The following is a 22,220-nucleotide window of genomic DNA, read 5'->3' as shown; positions in this document are numbered from 1 at the left end:
CTTTAGAGCAGGAACAAGTACCACCATTATTTGTGCAGTAATATAATAACAATGAAGGCAGAATGAGGAATAGGCTTATCCCAAAATCATAAAAGGGGTAGAGGTTGCTTAAATAGGCCATGAAGTGAGTAAAATATAAAGAAATTCAATGAATTCACAATAGCTTTTGATCAGGAAAGGCAGAGTTAGTCTCTTTTTATTGTGAACTGGCAGATTAGACAAGATCCTCAGACTTCTTTAGTTTGTATTTGAATATATTACCCTGCAGCTTACAAGTAAATTCTCTCAAATCCCCGCTGTTCAGGGAGAAAACCCACCCACAGATCAACACATCTAATGTATGCAGCTCTCCTAGCGACCTCAACAAATATTAGAGAGACTGGAAACCCAATTTATACCCAACTTTGTCTAAAGGATCAATTCTGATGATCTGCTTCCACATATTTAACCAACAAGACTTGATTTAGGACCAAGGAATTAAAATATCAGTCAAGAAAAGTAAATAGACACCCACTCATATGGATATATGCTCCTTAAATCATTCTCATTAAAATACAATTTATCTAAATAATTAACGGTTCTCGTTTCAAGCAAAGAACCACGACCCTAATATTCACTGGCCTTCACTAGATATCTTTTCACATCCTAGTTCTGGGGGCCGTTTCATAAAGCTGTTCGTAAGTTAAGAGCGACTTTAAGAACGACTGGTGATCCTTTCTTACACGTTATACCATCGCCAATGATGTATATCTTTTACCAAATGAAAGGATCACCAGTCGTTCTTAAAGTCGTTCTTAACTTACGAGCAGCTTTATGAAACACCCACCTGGGCAACATATTTTCAGCCTGCCTAAATATTAAATCTTTAATGGAAATGGGGTAAACTCAATGATCTACTCAAGAGAGAACTCTTGAGAGACAAGAGTAAGAAGATTGAAGTCCAGAATGTGGAGCTGAATCAAACAGAAAACTGGTCTATCACGGACATCAAGACCCCGTTCTCATTCCGCTTTCTAAAGCTGGTTTACTGGAAACCGGTTCGGGAAACCAGTTTGGAAGATCACTCTGCTAGCGTTCCCTTTTGATGACAAGAAAGTGGTTTTCAAAATCAATCATTTCACGTAAAGCGATCTTGTTGCTATGGGAACGCTCTCAGTGGGGTGACACGTTTCGCACGAAATCGGAAACGGCAGCATAGGCATTCTACACGCAGCATGTGGAGTAGCACGTTCAAAATGTGTGAAGATCTTGGCCAAGGCTGCCGCTCAAGGCAAAAATATAAAGGGTAGCATTTGACACAGCACGACTAGAGACAATGCAAGTTCGTGTATACCCTCTCATCTTGGCCGAGACATCAGTTTTCTTTTAAATGATTTCAATTCTAAGCGGACTTTCCGTACAAAAAAAAGACCACTGGACATTCGGTGATAAAAAGTAAAACTGACTGAAGTCTTGCGGCATCAGACTTATCACTTGAGTTTCATGTAATGATAATAACAACGCGCCTCGGAATAGAATATTTCTAGATAGATGGCGCGATATAAATGCCTATTATTAATAATATTATTATTATTAACGGCAAAGGTAATATGCCATAGCCTGTCTTGAGATGAATGGTTTAAAGGCGAAGTTCACCCTGACAAAAAGTTTATTGTAAAAATAGCAGAAAAAATAATAAAAAATATTGACGAAGGTTTGAGAAAAATTCATCAAATAATTAAAAAGTTATTAGAATTTCAATTATTTGATTTGTGACGTCATATGCGAGCAGCATTCCTACATAGCGAATGGTAAAAAAATCAATGAAATGTCATTTTCTCAGAAAATTCAAAATGGTTTTCACTGTACCTTTTGTATATCAATAGACAAATCATTTCACACCCGATCATGAAAGGAAAACATAATTAAGTCATCAGGAACCATAAAAAATTGAAATTCATGCATTTTATATTACATAACACATGGAGCAGCTGCTCGTTTATGACGTCACAAATCCAAAACTTTGAACTCTAATAACTTTCTTATTCTTTAACGGATTTTCCTCAAACCTTCACCAATAATTTTTACTATTTTTTCTGCTATTTTTACAACAAAGTTTTTATCAGGGTGAACTTCCCCTTTAAATACATGTAAGTGACAGTGATGTTAGTAAGTGATGGTTTTTCTTCTCAGTCAAGAAATAAAATGCACCAACAGCAATTATAGATTATCTATATTCTTCGAAACAAAAAAGGGAAAACATCTCGGTCTCGTCTTACAAAGAGTTGCAATTGATCCGATCAATCACTACTATGGACGGCCAGCAACATCAACATCTATTATGCATGTTCAATATATTTTCTAGATATGATGTATACTCGTACATTCACTGTTCTCTTAAAAATTCAGTGCTTCTCTTTGTTTACAAAGCAAATTGTTAAAATTTCCTGTAGAAAAAATTATGAAACTCGTGATTTCCATAGAGTTACGATTGATTGGATCAATCATAACTCTTTGTAAGATGGGGCCCAGATTGCAATTCACAAAAGCAACAGTTATCATGAAGGATCTCTGCCCCCCCCCCCAACCAATTTCCACTATATACTGTGCGATTTGAGAGATAGTGCCATAAGAACTAGAGAGAATGAGCTTGCAAGGCACAGAGGAAAATTTTGAAGTGTTTGCAGAGTATACAAATGGTGGATTTGTGTTTGGTAGTATTCCCAATGAATTGATGAGAAAGGAGCTCTACACACACTCCAATAAAAGCAAAGATAAACTAAAAAAGGACTTTCCTTTTCTTCTTTTCAATGAATTGAAAGAGAATGGCATGGGAAGAGATGGTACTCCTTATCCAAAAAGGACCAGTTTTATATGCAGGAATTTAGTTTCAGTTGTCAAGTAGACCCAACAATATATCCATCCTCTTCAGTTTCACAAGACTGTCTGGACATGGTCATTTGCCTTTACATGGTGGGGACTGCTGATCAAAGAAACTTCTAGAATTGTTTTTCAACTTTTCAACTGTGTTCTCTCAATCATGGAGGATCCATGGCCCAATTACCACTACGTGTATTTCAGTAAAATGGTTTTCAAAATTATGTTCACATTATGATAAAGTTCAATCAATTTAGTAAAAGATGTAAAATTAACATCTTTAAAACAAACAGGAAACAGTGCATTCCGGTCATTCTAGAGAACTGCAGATTTTTCAAGTTGACTGAACACATCAGCACTAAAATGCAAGCTCACTCTCCAATGGATGTATTCAAAATCCATGTCATATTCATATACTTTCTAGCATATCAGAGAATAGTATACTTCAAATGTAGAAAGTTCAAAACTTTCTTCTGGTTCAGAAGTTTTATTCCACACACTCCCATGTTGACCTTTACTTCCTGGGTCAATCTTTATCTGTGATGCATCGTGGGTAAGATTAAAAACAAGGTGAACCCAAATAACCATGTTTTGTGTTTGCCTTTAGATTTGTGATTTTAGCCAAGAAGTTAAACTAAATGCAGTGAAAGTTTCATCGTGTGTATTGGCTTTCTCTGGTACCAATACTCAACTGAGATTCCTTGTGTGTGTGTTCAGATTTATTCTTAAATATCATCTCAAGAAACATCAAAACCATCATACATCGTAAAGGGCCAGGATGGAATATTTCACAATTACACTTTTACGTTGCGGAAACGCAAGTGTTTGCAGACTCAAGTTTGATTTGATAACAGCACTGAGACTGATAAACAAGACAATCCTGCAGCCTGCGATACACTGGTCTACCAAGCCATCAGTGATGTAGCATCGCTTGCATGTTACCATAGCAACCGATAGGGCAATATCAAGCTTCATCCCGCTCCCAGCATGACGTCTGTCCGTCGTTGTTAATGTCTGTAAGCATGCGGCAGTAAGTATGCATGAGAAGGAGCAGCCAGGGTATTTAGCGATGCTGGTGCTGCCACTGCTCCTGCATATATATAAAGCATCTCCATTCTGTCAGCATGTCGGGGAAAACTGTCCAGGGTAGCAGCCCCCAGCCAAGCAATGACATGCAATTACAGATCGTTATTGCCAGTTCACTCTAATACCAGAGAATCTCAATGGAGCACATAAGCAATTACCAGGTATACACAATAAACCAAATAAACATTTCAAATGACAATCAAATGCATTTTTATGACAGAACCACCTCTGGGAAGTTTCAGGGGAAAAAGCCTTGTACCTTATCATCGCATCCTGTTTTGCAAGTTGTACATAACAGAAGTAAAATACCAATTACAATTAGGGCAGACACGGAATGCTTTATTATACCTCATTACACTTTGATTTGACTGGTTGAATAATTATTTGTTACGGGCCTAATATAATGGAATTCTCTTTATAATCCTAAGAATAAGCAGGCATCATCCATGAACGATAACTAAAACATAATTCCATAAATTTCCTGGATTTAGGATTCAATGGATACAATACATTCAATTTCTTTGCATGAACTGAATTTCTTTGAATCAAATTGATTGGAGTTATATGCAGGAACTAATAATGAAGATAATTGAATTGCAAATCTACAAAAAAATAATCTAGAACTGAATAATTTCCAATAAATCATCTTCAATCCATTGATTAATCTCGAGATTCAAGAAACCCCATCTCCATCAGCGCAAGGACAAGGAGAGCAATTCGTGCTCAAGCTAGGCAAAAATGCTTATGGTCTGATGCCATAAATAAATACATGTAATCCCAAATGCGTCTGCACCTGTGAATTAGCGGGATAATTTGTTGAATAGCACACTATTTTGCAAATAATCCTCGGCTGAATTAGGATTGCAATCCCAAGATTAATCCAGCAAACTATCGCCATGATTGCGTCTCCATTACAAATAATCTTGAGATTGTTCGGATCGGGATAACTTGCTGGATCGGAAATAGTGCGATTCTTTGAAAACTCGGGCTGGCGCTGAACGCCCGAATTTGCCCATTTTACCCACGTTCTTGAGCATGTAAAGCCTGGAGTAATATAATGGCTACCTCTGGGGGAAGATCAGGGAGACCTTGGAGGATCAACTTGATATAAACTCTCACATATGACCTCAATCTTTAGGCCTCTGTCATAACACAGACACTGTAATCTAAACATGAAGGGCAAAAAAAAAAATTGATATGAGCTCAAGAATGCCCCCAGGGAGTGGGTATACCTATATAAACTCGAGCATCATAACCTTGTCTATTTATTGTATCAGCCATTGGACCATCAAAGATGTACATACATTTTTGTTCATACCTTGGAATAATACAATATGATAAACATGCAAACGATATTTGTCCTTGTGGAGATTTATCAAATCTATAGAGATGATTACTAAAGGGGAAGTTTGGGTGACGAATACTTTGATGCAAACATACCTGAAGAAATAATGAAAATATTGTTGAAGGTTTGAGGAAAATTAAAGATTAAGCAAGTTATTAGAATTCCAAGTTTATGATTTGTGATGTCATTTATAAACAAGCAGCTGGCCCATACATGTACGTTACGTAATATAAAATGCGTTGATTTCATTTTTTTAATGGTTCATGACGACCTATTTTTTATTTTCTTTTTTTTTTAGGAGCGGGTGAGAAATCATTTGTGTATTAACATACTGAAGATACAATAAAAACCATTTTCCATTTTCTGAGAAAATGACATTTCATTTATTTTTACCATACGATATGTAAGAAGGCTGCGCGCATATGACATCACAAACAAAATACTTGAAATTCTGATTTTTTTTTAATTCTGTGATGAATTTTCCTCAAACCTTCGCTAATATATTTTTTTCTGCTATTTTTACAATAAACTTTTTGTCAGGGTGTAATTCCCCTTTAAGGGGGAATAGCGGTATGACCACATCCGTCACAAATCAGGAGTATAATATAAGTTTTATGACAAAGGCTCACTGACCCTACCCCCCTTTCTAAAATCTCAAAAGTGGCTCTTATAATATGGTCTCACAAAAGATAAAACAACAAGTTAAAATATATTTCAGAAATCACAAAACAAGTTTTTAGTTTTCCTACATGAGTGTATAATACCATGAAGGTCTCCTTCAACCGTTTTTCACCACTGTTCTAGAAGAAATATCGCTGGCGCTTTACTCCCGCCAAGTTTAAATCTAATATCAAAAACTATTTGTGATAAAACGTGATTACAGCTGTGAGATAAGCTGTGACTGGTTTGATGCCATTATGCAACCAGTGGGACATCATAACACTCACATCTACCGCATGGAATAGAGAGTAAGCAACTAGTAGTTGCTACTTGTGTACGAAACAACCATTGTATTCTGGTTTAGACAAGTGACTATTGTGGGGGTACTTTTGGAGACCGTAAGTGCATTTTTTGATGTTTTCGAGACACACGATTTAATAAAAATAATTACCATTAGCTTACATAGCGCTTTAAAACACTTACTTTATCAGAATTCTTTAAGCGCTCAATGCAACATACCCAGACTCTAGCAGAGCAGCTGTTTCGAGAACTGTATTTCAAAGAATAAATTCCTACCAGCTTCCCATATACACGTACCTCACCTGGGTTGAAACTTGAGTGCAGCACAAGGTGGGTAAATTTCTTGCTGAAGGAAAACATGCCATAGCTGGGAATTGCACCCATGTTCCTCAGATTGAAAGACCAGAGTCCTAACCACTAGACCACGACAATAAGATGTGTGATAGCACAATTGGTATGGCAGTGATTTTCCATCAGCTGATCTGGGTTAAATACCCACCCAGCATGCTAGTGCCGTTTGGTATAAGGCATTTACAATGTATTCACCATACCAGGTCCCTGGGGGGACCTCTAAGCCATTGGTTCTCTGGTTGCTTTTAAAAAAATATTTAATAAAATAACCAATTCCCACCACCAAAAATCTTCCCTTACCCCCAAATAGCACTTACAAAACCTACAATTTATTCCTGCCTCTAACATATACATATATGAATGTGCATAAGAGTTTGCCATAAGTGTCAACCACCGATCATAAATCAATTTACAACAAATCGACAAACAATTCTCATGTCCTAATAAGATTTTAAAAAACAGGGTTTGTACTCCAAACTGACTCTTGATATTCCCAATAATCTTCAGAATGCATCTCATAAATGTATGAAACTGATAAACAACAATTTCCCCTTTCTTATTCTTAGACTGCATGCAGTATTTTAGCAATTATCATTAATTAACAGCTCTGGACAAATACATCAGAAGTTTCCAAGTGGATAATTAATAGCATACAAAGTGCCCATTTATCAAGATTAACCTTAAAAGTGGGATAAAATTACAGGTCAAATATTTCAGAGTTAAATATCAAGTCCTTGTACATGATTTATGGTTCATTCACATCTCTCTCTACTGGAAGAGGTAGAATTGGTGGAAATAGGGAGCCGGTGGGGTTTCAAATACCACATCCTTTAGAATAGAAGCCATAGTAAAGCAAAGAACTTTCTTAATTTCTTATGTTTGTCATTATCAGGAAAAAACACACAAGATCTAGTTTGCTATCCAGGCTTATGGTGTATTCCATATCGATTTTCAAGTTAAAATCAGCAACATGAATCATGACTGAAAACGTTGATAAAACACAAAAACATGATCAGGGGTGTACCGTTCAGCTTCAAAAAATTATTAAGCCGATTATATGTAGATCGTCTTTAAATTTCCTGCTCTCCTTTTGCGCAGCTTACTGCGCAGTTTGACCAATGCAAAAGAAAGGTCAATTCTGGCATGTGCTTGTATAGGCTTCCATTGCAAGAGCAAATCAAAAGATGTTTCAAAACTCAACCATGTTCAGTGTCCGTTCGCGATGCCGTAAGTCATTAAATCTGAGCTGATTGCGTTCTCAAACATATCTTCTTCGGCGTTTCGCCAAATCGCACTGTAAAGATGTTTACTTTTATGACCGAGAATGGAAGACATCGAATGCACCCTTCGTTTTTCATTTTATCTTTGTTCTGTAATTGTTTTTTTTTTCTCAATCTATATTGCCAGTAATTTGGTTTCATTCACACTGGCAAAAACACCAGGTATTTACTGTCTAGAGAATACCTGGTATTCTTGATTTTTTAGCCAGTCTGAAAGAAGCTCTTGTCTTGTAAAGAGAAATTTAATTGTAGTTTTTCTTCAGCCCTATCTCTTTTGCAATAAAGTCCTGATGTGATGCTCATAGAAAATCAAAGAAGATGTTCACCCTGATGAAAAGCTCATTTGAAAAATAGTGGGAAAAAAATAAAGGTTTGAGGAAAATCCATCAAAGATTAAAATGATATCAGAATTTTGATTTTTTTTATTTGTGAGCTCCTCTACGAGCAGCTTCCACATACATCATGAAGTACAAAAAATCATGAAATATCATTTTCTTAAAATTGAGAACGTTTTTTGTTGTACCTTCAGTATATAAACAGACAAATCATATCACAACTGCACATGAAAGTAAAAAAGATTCGTCATCATGAATTATTACAAAATTGAAATTCATGCATTTTATATTACACAACATATGGGACAGCTGTTCGTAAATGACGTCACAAATCAAAGACTTAAAATTCTAATAACTTTCTTAATCTGTTTTTTTTTTCTCTTGATGAATTTTCCTCAAACCTTCACCAATATTTTTTAATTATTTTTCCTGGTATTTTTACAACGAACTTTTCGTCAGAGTGACCTTCCCCTTTGAATGCAAAATGTGAAGAAGAGATTGGAAATCTTAAGCAAGAGGAATAATTTGTAAGTTCTATACAGGGACAAATTATCTCCAGGGTGATCAATTTTAGTTGTTAAGTTTATGAAAATTTCATTATCATATTACAAACATGTAGTACTAGAAATCATAATGATCATATTACACTGGAATAAATGTACCTATGGAGCGCCTATGGAAGGAATATTGACCTATATGCAGTAGCAGGGATGTGTTGATCTACATGAATTGCAATTCATCAATATTCATGATGATAAAATGTTGTAAAGCCATACTGAAGATGTACATGTACTCCTGCAAGCATATTCATGAAGATCTATGTCGATTGTTCAAAACTTCTTTTTCCCAGTGGTTTCTAACTGGCTGATACACTACTGATGGTCAATACATCAAGGAATTCACCATGCATATTTTACATTAAATTCACAATAATTCTATGATTAAAGGATAAGTCCATCCCAACAAAAATTGATTTGAATAAAAAGATAAAAAAAATCCAACAAGCATAACACTTAAAATTTCATCAAAATCGGATGTATAATATTAGAAAGTTATGACATTTTAAAGTTTCGCTTAATGTCATATAACAGTTATATGCACATCCTGGTGGTAGGCAAATGAGGAGACTATGACATCATCCACTCACTATTTCTTTTGTGTTTTATTATATGAAATATTCTAATTTTCTCCTCAATGTCAAGTGTTACAACAATTAATTCCTCTCTGAACAAGTGGAATTAGCATTGTTTAATACTATATGATTCAGTCAAGTTAGTCATTATTGTCAAATCTATATAAAAATGTAATATTGTATAATTCAAACAATAAAATCAAAAGATATAGTGAGAGATGGACATCATCGACTAAGATATCTAGTTGTGCATATCACTGTTTTATGAAAAATAAGCAAAACTTTCAGGTGTCATAACTTTCTTATTTGACATCCGATTTCGATAAAATTTTCAGCACTATGCTAGTTTGATCTTTCTATATTTATGCAAGTCAGCATTTTCCTGGGGTGGACTTGACCTTTAAATAGCAACTGCCAAAATAACTTTCTTTGGCTCCTTACCTGCGTTTGTGCTTTCCACTGATCTAAAAACAGGTGATTACTGGTACGATGTTAACAGCATCATACGTTATCTGTATAGAATCATAAGACAAAATAAAAAATAATTTCAGATGACACAAACATGTAGACTTTCCATCATAAAATCAGATCTTTAAAAATCTATTTAGTAGTATGACATGAAAAAAATGATAATTTCTGTTCTAAACCTATCTGTTCTTTCTTAGGCTGATCATGGAAACACCCATGGTCAAGTGGTTCCATCAGCTTTCAAACAAACATGGGTTCAAAACCCATGTTAAACTTCCTTCAGTCTCAAATTCATTGAAAGTCTGCCGCACTCAACCCAGGTGTAGTTTTCATGATTTGCTATCACACTGCAAGAATACACATGACCTTGGAAAGATTATGGGGCAAGTTCTTATAATTTTTCAAGTAACTGGTACTATTAGGCTAGGAATTGATTTTAAAATCGGTGTTCGATCGATGTCATCGAACACCGGTGCAGATTTTGCAAAATCGGTGCATCGAAAAAAAAAAAAAAATACATCGGCGGCCGATTCGTTTGGTTTACACAATCAATCATCAAAATATCAGTAATGTCCAACTTTACTACTACTTACTTGATTTCTATTGCCCCCAAAATGAAACCGATTGAGTAATTATGATGCTATTCACCATTAATTTGAAGTTTATTTTGATCATAGTTCGAGGCTTACTCGTCTGCTCGTGCCGAGATAATTTGTGCACGATGAATTCATGAATGGAAGTCATGGCCATCGATCGTGCATGCGCAGTACTGTTCTTTAATCAAACCAGAAAATGGCCGGAAATTGACGCGATCAATGTAAAATAAATCTTGCTTTCATGAACAATATTAATATCATGACCATAGAACATTATTTAATCGTAATATTTAACAATAATTTGCATATGATAATCATTAATATGAATTTAGAGCTTGATGTGAAACGTTTGTATTTCGTTTCAATTTTCAATGGCGGACATCTCATGACGATCGACTTGACTTCGAGCTAGTGCACTTGTCTAAAAAAAATAATCATCACATCAGGATTGATTCTCGAACATTGTCTACATGCAAAAACTCTGTTCAAGCTCGTAATATCACCATATAATAACATTTTACATGAAAAAACAGAGAAAATTGCGTTTGATTTTTTTCCCATCAATTTAAAGCTAGTTTGTGCCCAACTTTGGGCTCTGATTTCATGAATGGGAAAATATGTCATACGTCATCGAACACGCATGCGCATTGTGCTTATTTTCTCGGAGCTTGGAGGAGACGTCCAGAGATGGAATAACAATAGAAATAATCCGGCCAGTATTAATTCTTCCATATGAACATAACATACTTTGCTGACATCGTCAATATTCTTAGTATGACCATAAAATCCTGTTAAATCGTAATAATTTAGATGAATTTAGGGCTCGATTCGAAACATTCGTATTTATTTTGATCGCATGCTCAATTGCGTCTAAAAAACTGGATTGTCATTATCAGGATTAATTCTCGAACATCGTCATAACTCATATTCCACAATCTTTCCTCACAATCGGTTATATCCGTTGATTGCACTTGTTTGCTGGCGCTGACGTCAAGCACGCCTGTCGTTTCGGGAGAGTGAGTGTACGGGGCTGCGGACGGGGCTGGTGAATGCGAGTCTGGACTGCGAATGCTAGTTGACCGAAAATCATTCGGATCGACTCTGCGTGATTCATGTCTTTATTATTGTTTCATTTTAAACTTATATGTTGTCATCTGCAAATATCATTGTTGAAGATATTTTGGGAAGAATTCTGCTTTGGTCCCCGGCCTTTTTTTGTGTGTTTTGTGATCATGGAAAATACAAACGAACTTTGCTCTGTCATCTGCTTGTGCAACGCTCACCCGGCCAACGCCAGCGCATACCGTCAGTGCGTAGTGCATATGCAAAGCGCATCGCATCGACGCAAACACAAAAGACTAAATTTTCCCCGCCTTCAATATTCGATGCATCGATGTTCGATCGAATTAGAGCTGTCGAACACCGGTTTTCAAAATAATTTATATGACTCAGGCTTAACTGGTACTATTAAACAAGGAATTTATTTTTGAAATATTATGAGTAATTTGCTTTTACACTGCCACCATACCAGTTTTTTGTGATGGGGTATATGTAGATCACAGAATACCTGGTAACCTGAGATTTCAAGTCTGCCTTAAAAAGTTCCTATTGTGTGCATCCGGATATAATATAAACAGCGTTTTAGGCCTATTGGTTACATTTTTATAATAATATTGTATCAGTTTCCAGAACAAATCTAAATTTCAGCTTTATGTCTTGCTATTTGTGACATCAACAAAGTCTCTTACAAAACCCTGGGGTTAAAAAGAAATATTTGGGAATAGAATGTATACATGTACCATTAAACAGTTTAGATATTTGTCTTTTACAACCACAAAACCACAAACTTGGCTAAATGTCTTTATACAGCAAAGAATCAGAAGGAAGTGCCTTGCTGCTAACATTGTCCCATTTACTGTCGATTCTGATCTGGAGATCTAACCGCCCTTTCACACGGTAAAAAAAATCGTAAATTTGAATGATGATTCCAGTGAAAAATAAGGCTTATGATAAACATTTAGCACGTGTGAAACCAAACTAGAACATGACTAGAATCACAAATTCGAATTCTGCTCAAGAGGTGAATTCCAGTTTAGTTTCACTCAAATTACAGTACAAATTTTGCGTGTGAAAAGCTTGACCTCCAAAACATCTTTTGGGGAGGGAGCTTACGCGACCTTTCAAGCACTTCCTTAGAATTTGCAGCAGTCATGCACTCATCATAGTTTGTATTTGAGATGCAGTGCTTTGATTGACAAGTGACCAAAGACACATACCGCCTTCACTCGGGAGTTCAAATTCAAATCACAGTTTTCGAGCGAGCGTGTGAAAGGTCTGATGATTCTAAACAAGAATTGCAATAACTAACAATGATGATTCAAGATTCACATGTGAAAAGACCCTTAAAAACACCAAAGAAATGTTCCCTGTACATGTAAAGGTAATCAGTGAATCACTTGTTTACAAAAATTAGACGATTGAGAAGAAGTGGCTATCCTGTTATGAACCCGTTTGAAAACCATTACAGATGTTGTACAGGTTAGCTAATCAAAGGTCAGTACACCGAAGAAAAAATGTTGATTTGAATCAATAATGAAAAATCAAACAAGCATAAAGCTGACTTTTCTATGACACTGGGTACATACACACACACACATATATATATTATATATATATATATATATATATATATATATTCATGGACAATAGCTGATGTCTAAATATATCTGATTACATAGCGTCCAATGATAATTATATATATGATATGATATAAATCAACTCCCCCTCAACTCGTAACATTCTAAGAATATTCAAGAAAGGGCTATCATTGAAAGTCTAAAGAAAATGAAAGTGAACTTAGTGTGAACTACCGGTATACAGGCATCAATTTATGCATAGTAATAGTATGCCCAGTATGTAAACAAGGAAATTCATATTTCAGTAGTACGAGATCCATTTGTGTGTACAAACATGTTATATGTATACACTGCATTTTAATGAATATGGTACATGTACATAAAAGTACATAGAGATGAAGGTTGCATTTACATATCCTGGTTAGAGAAATAAAAATATCTCAAACATACTATTCATGCCTATATCACATTTGTGTAACGAACCATGCAATATCAAAATACTATTTCAGGCCCTCACCCACCTGTATTCACACACCTGCGAAGGTATCCATTGTATATCATTTGCTATTCACTGCAATGACGGCACAACTGACGTGAGCACTGCTACATGCAGCAGCAATGAACAGAAGCCACTAAAAAAATCCAATTATCAGTATAAATGGATGTTTTGTACCATATTTCATGTACTTATGGAGCTGAAGAAATCATTAATTGATCCCAAAACACTCTCCAACACGGAGATGCTGTCTTGTAAATTAAACTCCTGGGGCTGAGCTAAATGGAGGATGGGAAACCGACTCCAGAGCATCAAGGGATAGATTCCACTTAAATGAGTCATCAACGGCCGAACGGTAACCAACATCCTCAACATCATAATGCCAAAACCTACTAGCTACTGTGTGATTAATACCTATTCAACGATCGTGTTTCCGTTCCTTTATGTGAATGCATTGTCAAAATCGTTGGCTTGCAACAGATGTATCACTCTCGGAAAAGGCCTTTTTTCTGCTGGTATCTGATTAATATGCAATTATTGAAATAGGTATTGAAAAAAAAGGTTATTAAATTTCATACATGTGCAGTTCAATAAATAAAAGAAAAGACTTCTTGGTTGTAAATGTCACACTTTCAAGTATATGTTGACATAAGAATATGTAAACATGTAGATGTACCTGTAAGAAGTAGTAAATTGTTCAATTATTTCTTGTACTCTAAATGAGCATCAAATATACAGCATCTTGAAAGTGGGAGTGTTAGTTTAATTTCCTTTATTACTCCATGGACCTGCTAGTAGGCCCATGATTATTCAGACTTACATGAACATTGTATATGCCTGATAAACATTTAAGAAGTGGCAGTGGTAGCAGCAGCAGTATCAGTGGTAGAAGTAGTAATAATGCAAAACATAGTGCATGTGGGGGGCGGTAATGATTAAAGATATTTGTACTCAGCAAATATTGTGCCAAAATGAATTCCATTATCAGTTGATATTATTCAGTCAACTTTCTTTCCAAAGCGAATTTCTTCATTCAAACTGTTGATAATTGGTCATTTCTGTTCTTGCAAAAAAAATGTCATGCACAAGTGTAAAGGTCTTTGCCCTTCTTACTCTTTATAGTAATAGTGTTATGATCTGCTATTACAAGGACAAATTAGACTTCATGATTCATTTCTATGGCCTCTTCTTTTGGTATTATTATGTGCTGCGAGTTAACATACCTGCACGTACACATGCATAGTAGTATTTCATGAAATCAAAGAGAGAGAGAGAGACAGAAAGAGAAATACATGAGTACATACTGAGAATATGATGTAGAATATTATTGTTACGCATATGTAATCATGCATAGCATGCACAACTTATGTACATTGAAAAGAATCAATGCTATCCTTGGAGTGGAATACATATATCACAGCCACAGTACCTGCAGTACATGTATTCCATTCAAACCGAGGGGGGGGGAGAAGGCAATAACGTGTGATAGATCTCATGTTTGTATTCCCACAGCAATGAACATCACTGAAAAAAATACAATCCTTTCCTACAGCATTTTAGGTTAAACTCCAATGAAAATAGTTGGCCTTGTTTTAAGCTACACTTGTACCCAAAGAGCGGTTTCATCAAGCTGCTTGTAACTTAAAACATGATCTGACGAACAACTGGTACTGTTTTTCTTTATTTTCTCGTGCAAAAAGAGATTTCACTTTAACTATCATGTATTGGGGGAGTACTTCAGAATCAGCATCATTAATAAACAGAAGAGAAGGTAGTCCTGTATGTCTTCCGGTCGTTTCATCTTGGGAAATTATAGACGAGACAACTTTGACTAACTGTAGTCAAATTCTACATATACATTCAGAATAACAATGATTTGACCCATAATGAGCTCAGAATTAAATGCAATGGAAATCAAGAAGATTGCATGTGATTGACTCAACAACACACAAGACACAACGTAAACACGCAAAAAAAACTTTGAAACTTTGTGTGTGCTTGACCTTTAGGAGTACTTTGCCGTGTTTCCGGTCATTCTAGCATGTTGTGGGCTTGTGGCTCTATTCAGTTATTTTTATTGACGGGTACACATTTTTTGCAGAGATGTGTCCAAAGTCACCCAAGTCAACAGTATCCGATCAATATTGTTTTTGTCATCAGACATTTGATATGAGCTCATGGCAGCAACAGAGACATTTCTTACAGAAGGGGGGGGGGGGGCAAACACGTATAAATCTTCGTAAAACCGGAAAGCGAGGGAATGAAGGGACCGAGCTTGTTGTTGGGGCCTGTGCATTTTCCTAAGTGGAATTGAAGGATTTCCTGAATTCCTGCGCACTTTGGTTGATTCTCTGAAAATTTTCAATAATTTTTTTTTTGGGGGGGGAGGGCTGGCCCATTCAATCAATCAATTTACACATCATTACATATATATATGTAAAAGATAACCATTTAACTCAACTACCTACATGTATTAAGTACATTCCAATTGTAAATCATATGAGAGACTTGTAAGGTTTTAACGATTGACGCAAACAGAAGTGAGACTATCTTTGATATATATATATATATACATACAGGCCTCTACAAAAAAAAATTTCGTCACTTGCCCTGTTGGGCAAGTGATGAAAAAATTTGCTTGCCCGATAGAAAAAACTGCTTGCCCAATTTTTTAAATAATTTTTTCATTATGACGGCACTACTCTTATTTTTAGTAAGGAATACAAAATAACAATTGAGAATCATGTCCAGTATAAAAGAACACACATTGAAAAGGATATTTTCAGCAATGTAGGCCTGAGTCTTTACGTTTATTTTGGAGAGAAAAAAATCGATATTTTATGGGTATTTAAGGTTTTAAAAAACCCTTCAACAAAAGGTGCTAAAATTTCATATTTTGCATCTTTAAATCCATGAAATGGCTACCTGTGAACCATAATTCCTTAGAATTGCTTTCATTTACCGTAGTTGGAAATTATAAAGAAAGCCAGTGAAAAATGTTCAGCTCTTTATTGACTCAGAAAAAATTATTTTATCATCAAAAGTGGAGTGGCTAAAATTTCACATTTTGCATCTTTAAATCCATGAAATGGTCATTTATTTTCCATATTTCCTTGATTAAAAAAAAAAAATTAGTTGGAAACCATCAAGTCTTCATCATTTTATGATGTTCCACTCGGTCAATAATTTTATCTACATGTACATGTTTTCACATACTACCAGTACTTCTTTTTTCTATTTTGAGGAATACCTGTTATTAATGATTTTTAAGTAATTTTTTTCACTTTGCTTAGAATCTTGGGTGTGTGTGTGTGTGTGTGAGGTTGCGTGTGTTTGTGTGGGTGTGACTGTGAGTTGAACTGTGATATAAATGAATTCAATATCTAATTTCTACTTCGCCTATTCCAGTACAATAACCTGTACTCGGCCATGTAATAAAGGCCCACATACCCTAACTTTTCCTGAAGTTCTTTGAAAACGCAGACTTCTACGAAAATTGCATTTTTCTATGGGGGAGTCTACATTTGGTGAGAATGTATTCATTAATAACTTAAATATACATGACAATGAAGAAATCATCAAACTTTATTGGAAGTTTTGAATAATATACCCGAAATGTAAACTCTGTCTGAAACAGAAAATCACCATCATTGAGGCCTTTACTGAGCGAATTGTCCCCCAGAGCTCTGGCAGAGAGACAGAGCTCAGACTGGCTAGCTAGTATGTGCACGTGCCTGTGAGCCTCCCGCCGGCCTTGTAAAATAGACGGAGCTTTGTTTGATGATTTATTGTCTGATATTTACCTCATCCCCTCAAAAAGGGAAACAAATGAATTTTAAGTTATAATTAACAAATACGGAAAGTTATTTTAGATGTTAATAGGCCGTTTTGAAAAGCATAGCCGAATGACAACTCACCATACAATGCGAGGTTACTAGACTCTGTGATTTATTTCCTGTGTAATTCTAATTATTTTATCACAGAATTGTGTTATCGGAAGGGGGAAAATGTGCATTAGAAATTGCACATGGTGGTAGTCATAATGGACCCCTATACTACATTCAACTGTTTCCCCGGCCATTGCGTTGATTTTTTTTCATACCTGGTACGGTACCATGTATGGAAATACGTGCTACAGAAAAAAATAACGCAATTTCGGAATTTGAAACTGCGCTACTCATTTTTTAAGCTTATTCATGATTTTGAGTGTGGATTTTGGATGATTATGTGGAAAAACGAGGTACGGTACAGAAAAAAAGACGCATCAACCACTTGCCCGATCGGGCAATTGACTTTGAGAAGTGCTTGCCCGCACGTCATTTTCACTTGCCCGGGCAAGCGGGCAAGCGGGTTTGTCGCGCCCTGTATATATATAATAGACTACTTCTCACGGAGAGACTGACATTGATAGGTGATTATGAAACCATACCATTCAGCGTGACATTTTAAATCAGTCTCCGACTGCAATCTCTCATCCAACGACAATGCACATGCTGGCCGAGACATATGTATCTCACACCAGTGTCCACTAATATACAACATGTAGGCCTGCATTGGGGCTCAATATTTTGGGGGAAAAGACCCCTATGACCGATTACTGTAATTTGCAATGTATTTAAAGGCCACCGCACACCTTACGACTGTTCGTGATCTGATTTTGGGACAAATCGCATTTTGCTCATTTTCTGAAAATATTAATGGAACATATAATTTTACTTGAGGTTGAAAATAATTGAAAGAGTACTAATATAACCATTTTGAAAGATTCCAAGCCTTTATTTTGGAGTAAAGGCCAAAATAGTTTCAAATCGTAGCCAATCGTACGACTGCTATGACGTCATTACAACTAGATATCAAATTCGCTTTTATTTTAAGAGATGATAGCTTAGTCACAGATTTGAGCATAGGTATTCGTACGATGATTTAGAACATTACACAGTAAGATATTCAAAGTCTCAATATTAGCATCAAGTTCTACTACATTTTATTCTGAAATCTGGTCGCAGACCAATCGTAAGGTGTGCGGTCGCCTTAAGACTCTACCTCGTCTTTGATCTAATTGTCAGATTGTCTATTCCCTGCTAAACCCACTTGATACTCTAACATCAATTTGAATACCCTTCGATCAATCGCAATCAATTAGAAATCGGGATCGATCGATAGGGTAGTAAATCTGCAGTGGAGTAACTAAAAGTGCAATCAATGCACAAATAAAACAAAATGGATGCTCCCATGCAACTGGGATTATAACGATTCATGTTTCGGATTTTGATTAATTGCTATCATGTAATATCAATTCTTTGTCTTCTGAATTGTTATGAATTCTTTGAATTATCTTCATTTGTCCAATGAATAATGATAATAATGTACATATTCATTACTCACTGGTAATATACTATAAAAACATGACAGACTAAAGCAATATCATGCTGATAGTGATATCCACCCACCCACCCACCTTCTGGGTAGGTTTCAAAACAATATACACTAGTTAGGCCTACATGTAGTTGAAAACAGGAAAGGAAGATCCTGGCTTTCATTTTCACATGAACATGTCAAAGTCTAAAAATAATATCTAACACATTTTAAAATCCTACTTGAAAAATATGAATTATTCGAGTTGTTCCAACCACCTACATGTACATGAGCTGCCAATTGGTTTAACACTCCTCAGTTCCCGGTGTCTAAATGTGTAAAGCATGTGTGTACTTGCACATTTATGCAGTAGTTACTCTGACCCCTGCCTCCGGCCAAATGTGGAATATCACACTGGAAAATACATTGAAATATGGCTATTAAAACCCAAACATACATATAAATACATCCACTATACCAATACGGTAGTGCAGATGCATGTCATATATGCAGGAAACGTATCCCTGACCAATCTGTGTTGAAAATGCTATGAATCTATCTATAGGCAACTAAACTTGTATGACAACACACTGAGTCTATTGCCATGCCATGTTATGTACACACACTGTCAGTATCAGCCAAGTTGCCAATTTAAAGCATTAATCCTATCGGAGGGAGGGTGGAAAATCTAGCCAACTCCGAGAAAGACAATTTACTCGTTAACTTCCTCTTTAGTCTCATATTTCGTCGCCTGCGTACATCTCATGATCACTCGCCAAATTGGCTCCACGGTAGGCCACAGGATTTCTGCACTACATGACACACGGCCCTATTACATGTGCAACTTTGGCTTGCCTTTATAGTGAATTTTTTTTGTGTGCATTCCACTTTCGCTAAAATTATTCATATCCACAATGTGGTGACTGACTTGTCAAAATTGAGGAAATTAATGTAATTGAGCACGGCAGCAAGTTAAGCCAGACAAGAGTCAAGTCAAAATATCATCATTTCGCTTCTTTGATTTTTCCACCTTCATATATCATTTCTCAGTTTGACAACTATCAAACTTATTAGTTTTTTAACCAACCAATCTACAAGAAGGGCCTATCTAACCCATGTACAGTGGAGATTGTTAATGTCCACAATACATATCTGCTTTCCATTTCGGCTGGGACAATTCCTTAAAAGGATTTATTCAATCATTCATATTGTAATATATGTATCATTTTATGATGAAGGGTAAATGAGGAAGCAAATTTCTCAACAATTAGAAGCTTTAGCTTGGCTTCAGAGGAGAGGGTGAAAAGGTTGCAGACAAGTTTTCATTTTGATTCAGGCATACAAAAGTTATAGCCATATAAATAGAAAACATGAAAATTAGTCTAAGACATGCCTGATATAGCAACAATAAAAGTTATGCATGGACACTGGCATCCAAATAATACCACTGAAGGATCCCATCAAAGACCCCGTTCTCAGTATACTTTCTAAAACTAGTTTAGTGGAAACCAGTTTGGAAGATCACTTAACTAGCCTTGCCGCCTGATCACCCGAAAGTGGTTTTAAAAGTGGTTGTCAATACTGGATGATCCTGAACTGAGGCACATTTCATAAGCCTTGTCATAATTACAAGTTTGCAATGACAGTTAAAATCTACTGAAATCCTTCAATCTGATTGGCTGATGGTAGATTTGTTATGGACAATTGTTACAATACGAGTCTCGATGAAATGAGACCCTGCTTTGTACATGTAGGTCTCACTCGTCACCGGTACTATACTAAACCATGTCAATGTACTTTTCAACACCAAAATACCTGTTTCAACATAATGGCTACTTGTTGGTATTATAGACAAACAAAACCTACATGTATATGAACATAAGTAATACCTCAGTCACATTTACCCTACGGTGACCGTACGGCAAGTCAAAAACGGCTGCTTCATACTCTTTTTTATTCAGACCACCTATATGTTGTATCTTGTACAAAAAATGTTAAAATGACTGAGGTATAATTATATTCTTTTACATGCATATTTGAAAGGAATTGGAAGAAAAGTTTGTTGGTATGTTGGGTCAACATAATCTACATATTGCACCTGGTTCATTAAAGGACAAGTTCACCCCAGCAAAAAGTTGACTTGAATAAAAAAAGAAAAATCCAACAAACATAACACTGGAAATTTCATCAAAATCGGATGTAAAATAAGAAAGTTATGACATTTCAAATTTTGCTTAATTTCACGAAATAGTTGCATGTATATGCACATCCTGGTCGGTATGCAAATGAGGAGACTGATGACGTCATCCACTCACTATTTCTTTTGTATTTTATTATGTGAAAAATGAAATATTCTAATTTTCTCCCCATTGTCAAGTGAAACAAAGATTGATTCCTCCCTGAATATGTGGATTTAGCAACGTTTGATATTATATGGCTCAGTCAAGTTGATCCTTATTGTCAAATCTGTAAAAAAATGAAATATTGTATCATTCAAACAATAAAAACAAAAGAAAGTGAGTGAGGGACATCATCGACTATCTCATTTGCATGTCTCTGATATGCCATATCACTGTTTTGTGAAAAATAAACAAAACTTTAAAATGTCATAACTTTCTTATTTTACATTTGATTTTGATGAAATTTTCAGCCTTATTCTAGTTTGATTTTTCTCTTTTTATTCAAATCAACTTTTTGCTGGGGTGGACTTGTCCTTTAACACAGGATACAGTGCAACACAAACATTTTCAATCATTTTTTTCTTTTTCCATTCATTTTCCTAACATTCCTTACCATGTAAAATCATAGCAAAGTAGACAAATGACATGAGTAGACAGAACGAAAATGTGGGTAAAAATATTAACCCTCTTTTACATTGTCTCAACTGCTAGTTTAAGGGGGGGTGTTAGGGCTAGATATTCTACATCTATAACGACATGAATTATACAAAAACAAATGATTTTTCCATCAGATACATGACCTTCTGTCTTCTTAAAACCCTTGTTATTGTACATTGTACATGTATTGTATTCCAGAAAAAATGATGACATTCACAACAGTAATCTACACAGGCATTTAATACTACTTCATTAACAATTTTCACATTTCTAAATGCTAATTCATTCTTGTTTACCTGTGGCCTATACAGCTGTTTTGTACAGTCTTAACTCAAAATGTAATGACCCAAATCATTTTTAATCCAGTAATGAGAGCGACTAAAATTATATGCAGGATCATAGTAGGCTAATCAATATTCACACGCAGTATACATCTCCACCAAGGTCGTTCAAAGTTCGTAGGAAAAACAAATATTACGACTGACAG

The 22,220-nt window shown here is 35.6% G+C and overlaps 1 protein-coding gene across 4 annotated transcripts in view; it reads right to left on the bottom strand.

Moving 5' to 3' along the window:
• LOC121417407 (mitogen-activated protein kinase kinase kinase 2-like) overlaps nt 1-22,220 on the bottom strand; it is an 87,653-nt gene that overhangs the window by 58,451 nt on the left and 6,982 nt on the right. For 3 of the 4 annotated variants that reach the window (XM_041611105.1, XM_041611129.1, XM_041611112.1), the window contains exon 2: nt 9,787-9,857. The gene's annotated coding sequence lies outside the window, so the exon portion shown is untranslated. Of the gene's footprint in view, nt 1-9,786; nt 9,858-13,566; nt 13,827-22,220 lie in introns of those variants that run through there. The other variant, XM_041611119.1, reaches the window with a different exon arrangement.

The sequence above is a fragment of the Lytechinus variegatus genome, chromosome 1 (assembly GCF_018143015.1).
Source record: "Lytechinus variegatus isolate NC3 chromosome 1, Lvar_3.0, whole genome shotgun sequence".
In the NCBI taxonomy this organism is placed as follows: domain Eukaryota; kingdom Metazoa; phylum Echinodermata; class Echinoidea; order Temnopleuroida; family Toxopneustidae; genus Lytechinus; species Lytechinus variegatus.
The sequence above is the reverse complement of the archived record's forward strand: the minus strand, read 5'-3'. Positions and strand labels throughout refer to the sequence as shown.